The 9,068-nt window shown below is 43.9% G+C and overlaps 1 protein-coding gene across 1 annotated transcript in view; it reads left to right on the top strand.

Moving 5' to 3' along the window:
• The first annotated feature begins 6,829 nt into the window (after positions 1 to 6,829).
• FUT10 (fucosyltransferase 10) overlaps positions 6,830 to 9,068 on the top strand; it is an 18,261-nt gene continuing 16,022 nt past the window's right edge. The window contains exon 1 of the mRNA XM_018576840.1: positions 6,830 to 6,994. The gene's annotated coding sequence lies outside the window, so the exon portion shown is untranslated. The remainder of the gene's footprint in view (positions 6,995 to 9,068) is intronic.

The following is a 9,068-nucleotide window of genomic DNA, read 5'->3' as shown; positions in this document are numbered from 1 at the left end:
AGCAAGTTTAAAATATGAAGTCACATACAAAAAAAAAAAGTCCCCCCCGCCCCCACATGCACACACATACAAATGCAAACACATATCAGATGCACCTATGTGCAAATACGACGACTAACCCACATGTTACATATCACCATTCTAGGGCCATCAATTACTGTTAACACTAAATTGATGAGCAGTAAAAGCTTTTGCTTTTAGCTTATGGTAGTTTTTTTGTGATTTCGTGGGCACACGCAATTTTAAGGCTTGACTTTTTTGGTGTCTATTTATGCAATGTGACCCTGAATTTTATATTTTACCAGAAAACTGGCAAATAGTAAATGTTTCATAACATAACGTAGGGAAAACAGATTTTTTTTTTCAAAATTGTCGGTACTTTTTTATTTATATAGTAAAAAAATCAAACTCCAGTGGTGATTAAATATCATCAAAAGAAAGCTCTATATGTCCCCAAAAAATTATATAAAATTCATTTCAGTACAGCGTTGCATGACTGAATAAATGTCAGTCAAAGTACCTCAGTGCTTACTATTGACAAATGGCCTGGACATCTGTTTTCCCATTCAATCTCTTTTGTTTTTTAAAGTGACATTAAAGGATACCCATGCTGGTGTAAGGACAGGACTTACCTTAAATGATGCCTCTTGATACGATCATCTTCTTCTTTCCTGTAATTTTAAGGAGTCCCACCAGCACTGGTGCCGGTCTTCTGTGTCCCACGGAGTCCTGCATGCTGCCAGGCTGAATGCATTGACATATGGATAGAAATTACCCATGCATAAAATGCTTAGGATAAAGAAGTTACTTCAGACCATTTCTTAAAAAAATGAAAACTATTTATTAAATAAAAATCATTGCACTTGTATATTGCACCAAATTCCAAATCACTGTTTTAAAAGAATGAGAACGTTGTCACTACCACCCACATGTGCATACACACACACGCCTACAGGGCTCCAAATATCCACCTGTTGGAGTAATCTAATTGACTAAACTATTAGCTCTAATCGTCCAATTCGGTCCGCTGTACACAATGAATAATTGGAATACCTAGAATCCTGCCCAGGCATTCCCATTGGGATTTAATAGCGAACACATATAAACAAATAAAGTATCTTTGCAGATTGTAAAAGCATTGCCTTACCCAGTGCATTGACTTACCCAGTGTCTCTCCTCGTTTCCTGGCCGAAGATCTCTACTGAGCATGCGCCCGCCCCAAGATCCTTTGCAGCCGCCCAATAATTTTTCAGATCTTCGGACGGAAGTGCGCGGCGTAGACACAGGTAAGTTATTACCTTTTTCGTAACTTTAAAAAAAATTTTTTTTTTTTTTTTGCATATATCTATTGTTCGCTGGTGGTATATGCAAAAACTCCCGAGGGTTTAATTATCCCTTAATGTCCATCTTTTGTTGTTGCTCAGAGTTAAGTAAACTGATTTATATAGTAACTAAACACTAGTTCATGGCTTGCTATTCTCCTGTGTATACCCTTACTGTTCCTGAAGAGTTATGCACACTATTTCCAAGGCAGCAGAGGCCTACACTTTTCTACATGTTCTTCTTGGTTCCTTAGTAGGTCTTGTGCTCTTGCCTGGGATTATGTCAATGGAAACATTTTTAAATCACCGCCCCCACACACACACACACTGCAAAGACGTGCTGGAACTGGAAGGTTAATTGACTCCTGTCTAAATTGTCCCTGTATGTGTGCGCAATAGGGACCTTAGATTGTAAACTCCTTGAGGGCAGGGACTGATGCATGTAAATTGTTGACACTATATAAATATCTATAAAAATATAATAAATGTGTAGATTGTTGTGAGTTAGGCATGTGATTGTGCATTGTACTCTCCCCCATTCCCTGATGTGGAGATAAAGTCAGTATCTGACAAGCTTCCTCTTTCAGCACAATCTTCCTTTGACAGCTGTATACCCAGGTCATCATACAATGATGAAAAAGCATTCATTTTTATGTTATCTTGAAAGTTAATTTTTTTTATTTTGGTACCCCCCCCCCCCCCCCCCCACACACACATACTAATGTTCCCTGCATATTTCAGTGTAATCTGTGATGGCAGCGGATAAATACAGAACTTCAAACAAATACTCCATAGCTTTCTCATAAAGATTTCATTTTTATGGGAAAGGCTGAAAAGAAACAGGAATAGAATGCCTATGCTCTTTTGTAAGGGCATGGTTCAACTTACTCTCTCTGCCATATTTCTCAGCATGTATTTCTGTGTTCCTTTTTCTGTGTGTGTCATCATCCCTACCTTAGTGTCCCCTGGGTCTGTCGTTATGTTTGTGCAGGTGCTACCTGTTGCCTTGGGGGTTTCATTGCTAGTACATGCAGTTGCCTGATGATGTTTGTCTTGGAGATATTAGCTGCTTGCTATGCTGATGAATGTTTCATGTAGTTTGATTTCTGGTGTTGGTTCTTAGAAGTGGGACTAAAAGTAAAGAGGTAGCTATGGAGTGAACAAGAAGTGTCAGCCAGTAAGCACTGGATTATGTTGCATGACAACGTTGTCATTTGTTGTAACGCACAATGGTAAGTTTTCTTTTGAAGTTGTTTTTCAGTCACAAATGCCTCGTATTTTTTTTACAAATAAAAATATTTTGTAGGTAGTCCATCCTGTAGCCTTTTATTTTTCCATATTTGTTACGGTGTAAGACTTTTCTGCCACTTCAGACGGTCTTGTGCAGTGAATATTCACCTTGCCAAAATACAGCAGCAACACAAGCTGCCTGCCAATCACCTGATATGCCCATGTGCTGGAACTTGACGCTGACTATGCTGCTGCAGACCCTTAATGAGTATTTGTGTGTGCACGGGACAAGAATAGGCTCTGGGAATCTTGTTTTTTTTCCACCACGTCAGTGGCTTCTGGATCAGGACGCATATACTCAGGGCCGGTGCTAGGCTATTTTGCACCCTAGACAAGAACAGCCACTTGCACCCCCCTCCAAAAAAAAGAACAAACAGATGGCACAAATGACAGTTTTTTTTTATTATTTCACTGTGTGCCCATGTTTCCATGATGACACCATTATATTAAAAAAACAGATGGTTTCCAGTCCAAATACTGAATGATCTCTTATCACATAAGCAGTGGCATAGTGTGGGTTGTCAGCGCTTGGGGCTAGGCAAGTATTGCACCCCCCTACCCCAATAATGTGTAAACCCCTCCCTTGTACCCTAACACTCTGCACTGCCCAATAATGCCTGTACCCAAAAATGTGTAACCCCCTCCCCTGCACTGCCCAGTAATGCCTGGACCCCAATAATGTGTAACCCCCCTCCCCTAACACTCTGTGCTGCCCAATAATGGCTGTACTCCAATTATTTTTCATAATTAGTTATTAATGTATACAGTATTAATATTTTATGAACTAACAATTCATTATTATTGGGCAGAACAGAGTGTCAGGGTGCAGGGGAGGGGATTACACATTATTGTGGTTAGCCGTCTCCTGGCTGCACCCCAATAATGTGTAACACATTAACGTCTATCACCAGGCCAGGTGCCCAGCACACACACTGCCTGCAGTCTCTGGGGCTCCAAGCTACACCCCTGCTGTTCTCCATCCTCTGGGGATGTCGGATGATCCTCAGTCTGACTCACTCACCCTCGCTGGAGCGCTTTCCAGTGCTGGAGAACATCCTGGGCTTGGCCACACAGTGAGAAGGGGGGGCAGCTCAACACACTCACTAAGCGGTGTGTGGAAAGGAGATTCAGGGCCCCTTGAATCATGGGTGATTCAGTGTTGTGCCCTTTATACCCCATTACAATGCAATCGGTATATATATAATATGGGAATAAATACAGAGGATGGGGAAGCTGGCAGACACGCAGCAGTGCTGTGACAGAACTGAAAAGCCGCAGTAGCACCCCTAAAAATGTTGAGCCCGGGGCCACCGCCCCCCTGGCGAGGGAGCCACTGGTCAAGGCTCAGGGGTGTGGAAATGTAAAAAAAAACTTAAGGACTAAAGAGGGGGCCCAATCTACTTGTTCCTCATTACAATCTACTTGTCATGATACAAAAAACCGCCCTGGCCAACAAGTGATCACAAGTTGCAAAAGAGAATTAAAAATCCATAGCACAGGGCTGCACTTGACTGCAGTATGGGGTACACATAGTACACCCGCATTGGCAAAAGGTAACTATAGCCGGGGGGGGCAGATTTGCCTTTAATGCATTTTGTGTGTGTTAGAGAACTCTGCTGTCCAGCTACCACAATATGGCACACTGTGGAATGGGAGCAGCACTCACACACACAATGCCCTATGTGTGCGTTTATTCGCATGCAGATGGCGGGGTTTTCATTTTTTTTATTTTTTCAAATCACTTTTTTAAAATTATTTTTCATTGTTATTTATTTTGTTATTTTTTACTTTTTTGTTCCATTTAACTTCATTGCTATCACACAGGGGTTAATAACCCCTATGTGATGGCATTTGGGGGTGGCAGGTTCTCTTTATGGAGCCTGCCCTCCAATACAGAAGATCGAGCACAGCAATGTGCTTGATCTCCTGTGCAGCTGAGACAGGAAGCCCTGTGAGTACAGCGCTCCTGTCTCACTGATCACACAGAGCAAATCAGAGAATGGATGTTTTCCGGTCTGCTCCCCGCTCTCCATCCTGAGATCATTACCATTACCAAATCATTACCACAAGAGTGGGGGATCCCAAAAGCAACGACGGGGGGAAGCGGGGGGGGATGATCCATGGTGGCAGGGGGCGGACCATGGCACAGGGGGACGGACAAGCAGGCTGCTACACGTGATTTTGTAGAAAACGAGCTGTGGCTCTCCCACTCTACATATAGCCCATCTTGCCCCCAACAGGGCTAAATGTAGTAAAAAAACAAACAAACACCTGCCTGGCTCCCAGAACTGAATGTCCCGGGCATCAGGGGTTTGGAATCCTGCACCCCTGAGGCTGTGCCCTAGGTGGCAGTGCGCCCTAGGCATTTGCCTAGTTTGCCTAGCGGCAGTGCCGGCCCTGGGTGTACTGCCTTGTCACCATTCAAGAAAGGGACCAGAATGGTGATCTGCAATGAGGCAGAGATCATTGACATGGTCCCTCTGGTTTTTCTGCAGGAGCAAAAAATGCGTGCTGTACTTGACTGAACACTGAAGGCACCGCATCCTACTTTCTCAGGATTTGTTTAACAGCTGACTCCATCCCTGTGCATGAGCAGGCAGAGGAAGAGAAGTGGGGTGCCAGTGATCAGGAGGAGGACATGCGGCGAACCCCTACCAAATCCAAGAAGTTGTATGTGGGTGGCATGAGGGACACTGCTGTCCTCAAAGCACTTGGGTCCCTCTGTCACTGGAAATTTGTGGCGAATGGGCTCATTCAGGGGCGTAACTAGAAATCACAGGGCCCCATAGCAAAATTTTGTATGGGGCCCTGTTATTTCTAGTTAAGCACACCTGTCAACCCAAACAGCCCACCTGAGACTCTCTATGGTGGGCTCTCCAGGGTCTCAGGTGGTCTCAGGCTGTCCGCTCCGATCCTCTGTCTGCCTCCTTCTACTCCACGATCGCTTGCGGGCCCCGCCTCCTCCATCACAGTGCCCCGCCTCCTCGATTACCGGGTCCTGCTTCCCCCATCACCAAGCCCCGCCTCATTGATCACTAGGCCCTACCTCCACCGGTGCAGACGAGGGGCCCAGCCATCTCCTCCAAAGCTGCTAGTTGCCACCGACTCAAAAGTGGCTGTGAGGAGGAACGCGCCTCTGCACATGTGAATAGTGGTGGGTTTCTCCTCACAGCTGCCAGAGACATTTCAATCTGCATGCGTTTTCCTAATTAATAAGGATGTGCGGAGGCTTGGTGCAAACCCAGTTAGGCTGCCCATACACCTTGCGATCATCGGACAAAACTTGATCGAACCGTCGTACGATTTTCGTACTGCGGCCCCATCCTGTCCCGATTATCGCAAGGTTCAATCAGCTGTAGTTAAAAAAAAACACCTGAACGAATTGCGATAATCGACCGTACGTATTTTCGTTTGCGCATGTGCAGTGTTAATGGTACGAATTTTAGGGTATGGAAACGCCATCAACCTTGCGAAAATCGTACAATCGACCAAAGTTTTCTAACCTGCCGGTTAGTCAAAAATCAATCGATTGTACAGTATTTGCGGTTGTACACTGCCCATCAACCGTACGAATAGCGTACAAAAACGCGCTCTCATACGAAAATCAGCCAATAATAGTAAGGCGTATGGGAACCTTTAGCCTGAGTTCGTCCGAGTCCACAAAAAATTTTTAATTGAAAAGTTAATGAAAATTTTCAGCTGAACAGCGCCTGCATTCAATCAGATGAACTTGCTTTTCGATTACTCAGCAGCTACTGAATACAACAGCAGCGGAGATTCCCCCATCCACTCTGTGAATAGGGGAATTGATGGATTTCTCTCCTTCAGCCTGGATGAGTGAGAGAAATTCTAAGCATGACCAGCGTTACAAGGAGGTCAGCAATGGCAGCTCGCAGAAAGGTTTCCGTTAAGAAAATTGGGATACATTTCAACTATACTGTTATTGACAAATACAAACAACAAAGGTAAAAAAAAAATCCCTGTTTGTTTACATTAATCATTTCTCCCAATAGAAACAAACAAAAAAGATACAAAAGAATCATCACAGCTCACTTATTTACTGAGGCAATGTGGAAAATGTGGCTTTAGATCCTTATGAATAGAAACCCTGCTGGAATAGGACACTATTCATTGAATTCCTGAGCTGAGCGAGGCAGCTGCAGGGAATCTAGGCCAGGATTTCTTGTGTGTCTGCTCCCCACCTCCAGCTGCTTTCATGAAACAAGACATGAGCTGGATCCTTTGTAAATGACTGGAGCTGTGCTAGCAGAAGCCTTATTAGTGCCTCATCCAGGACAGACATAATCCAGTCCCATTTTATAACAAACTGACTAGTGTGCCGTACCATAGAGAAAGTAAACACTGCGGGGAAAGCCTGGTTGGTAAGGGAAGCATGCCTAAGGTTCTCACTCCATCACATTTTCTGTTGTTTTTTTTGTTTGTTAGATATTGAAGAAGTGTTACAGAGGTAGTTGCTGCTCTGATTGTTCACCTAGGCTTTTGTATTTTCTTTTATGTTCAAAGGACACTTTATATTATTATATCAATCAGTAATGTATATCTTGGTGCAAATGTTTTCTAAAATATATAATTGTTATATAATTAATTGTGTAAATTTTCTGCATAATGACCCCTTTCTGATTGACAGGCTGCTTTCTGTCATGTATGCTGTGTCTGCAGTCTCCCGCACTGTGTAAATCAGAAATCCTTGTCTTCTGCTTTAGGGCAGTGAATGATGGGTGTACATAAAGTCAGAGCCTACCTGCCGTGACATAAACAGCCAAGGCAGTGATGTTCATTTGACAGGTTACTAACCATATTGCCAGTTGCTGCCACAGGCATAATTTTCTCTTAGTTCATTAATTTGAACAGGGAATCCTCTGTCTCCTAGACAAGCCTAACCAGGTATGTCATAAATGAGTCTTCACATAAAGAAATGAAATTACCCATGTCACCCTCCTCCAACAAAATTACAATTTATATATAGGTGGATAGCTTTTCCTGCTTTCTTCACTTTTCAAGTTTTCCCCGCTGAACTTTGACACTCCCAGCATACAAAAGGTTTTGTATGTGTGCTTATGGATGCATATAAATGTTATTTAATGTGAAAAGAACTCAAAAGGAAAAACTATAGGATGTGAAAGCAAGCAACATCCACTTCTGACTGCTGCTAAGTACGGGGAAGTTGCAAACGTCTATTTTTAAAGCAAAAACAAAAGTTAAAGTGACACTTAGATGTTAAATCTTAAAAATGCATTCAACTACCTTAACTATTAACAGAAATGTATCTTATTTGCGCATTACTCAGCTGTAGATACTCAAATCATCTCTGAATTGGTGCCGACACTGAGGGTGGCTATACTTGTTCCCCATGGTCCCTGTGTGTGTTGTAAAGTAGACTCCACTCGCAGGTCACGCCTGTGATGGGCTACAATCTCACGTTTGGTTTACTGATTTGTATTGAGATTATAGTCTACCATGGGAGTGAACTTGGAGTGGTGGCAACTTTTCACACACGGGGACCATGGGGAACAGAAGTAGCCACCCTCCAGCAGGAAGGACAGTGTCAGCATCAAATCAGAGATGACAGCTGAGCGATACACAAAGTAGGTAGGTTTTGGTTAATAGTTAAAGTATTTGAATGAATTTTTGAGATTTAACTCTTGAGTTTAGTGTCACTTAAGTCTTGCTGCAGTGCCGTCCGTCCGTTTTTTTACTACGGGCGGATGGCAAGAGGTTAAAGTGCTGTGTTAATGTTTGCCATAATGTGCTAACATTCACAGCATAATAGCACATTCTGGCTAACTTACCTTGCAAAATGATACCCTCCAGCACAGCGCTATCAGGTCTCCCCTCGGCTCTGACTCTGCCATCTTCTTCCAGTCTTTTTCCTGGTTCGGCCTCTTGATTGGCTAGCATTATGTAACTCATGTCGGCATGCCCGGTCTGTGCACTGAGCTTTTTCTCTTTTTCACATTTTCTTCAAGTGAATCCTGAACACTCTAGCGCCACGCACTGCAAGGTTTTTTTCAGGGAGAATATAGGAGAGAGCGAGGAGAGGCAGGCAGGGGAGAGAGTAAGGAGAACGGCTATAGGGGACTACAAATCCCAGCAATATATAATACTGCAATACAAAATTATATGAAGCTACATACTTTGTGTTGCTTAAGGGTGGCCTGATGTCTCAAGTGGCCTGTGCGGGGCTCTCGGGCTCCCCGACACAGCCTTCTGAACAAGGACTGTTTGGGTCAATCCCGGACAGGTGTCAACCCCTCTGGCTGGGTCCCTGGAGGTCTACACACTGACAGCTGACTATATGACTGTGCCATGGATACAGCACCCCTCTCCCACTTCCCTGACACCACCTGCACCTTTCCTCCACCAATTAACAGCCCTAGCACCCCTTCCCCTAGCACTTCTCCCCACAACCCTGACACCCCCAGAACCCCTTCCCCT

The sequence above is a fragment of the Nanorana parkeri genome, unplaced genomic scaffold (assembly GCF_000935625.1).
Source record: "Nanorana parkeri isolate BGI_ZX_2015 unplaced genomic scaffold, ASM93562v1 scaffold78, whole genome shotgun sequence".
In the NCBI taxonomy this organism is placed as follows: Eukaryota; Metazoa; Chordata; class Amphibia; order Anura; family Dicroglossidae; genus Nanorana; species Nanorana parkeri.
The sequence above is the reverse complement of the archived record's forward strand: the minus strand, read 5'-3'. Positions and strand labels throughout refer to the sequence as shown.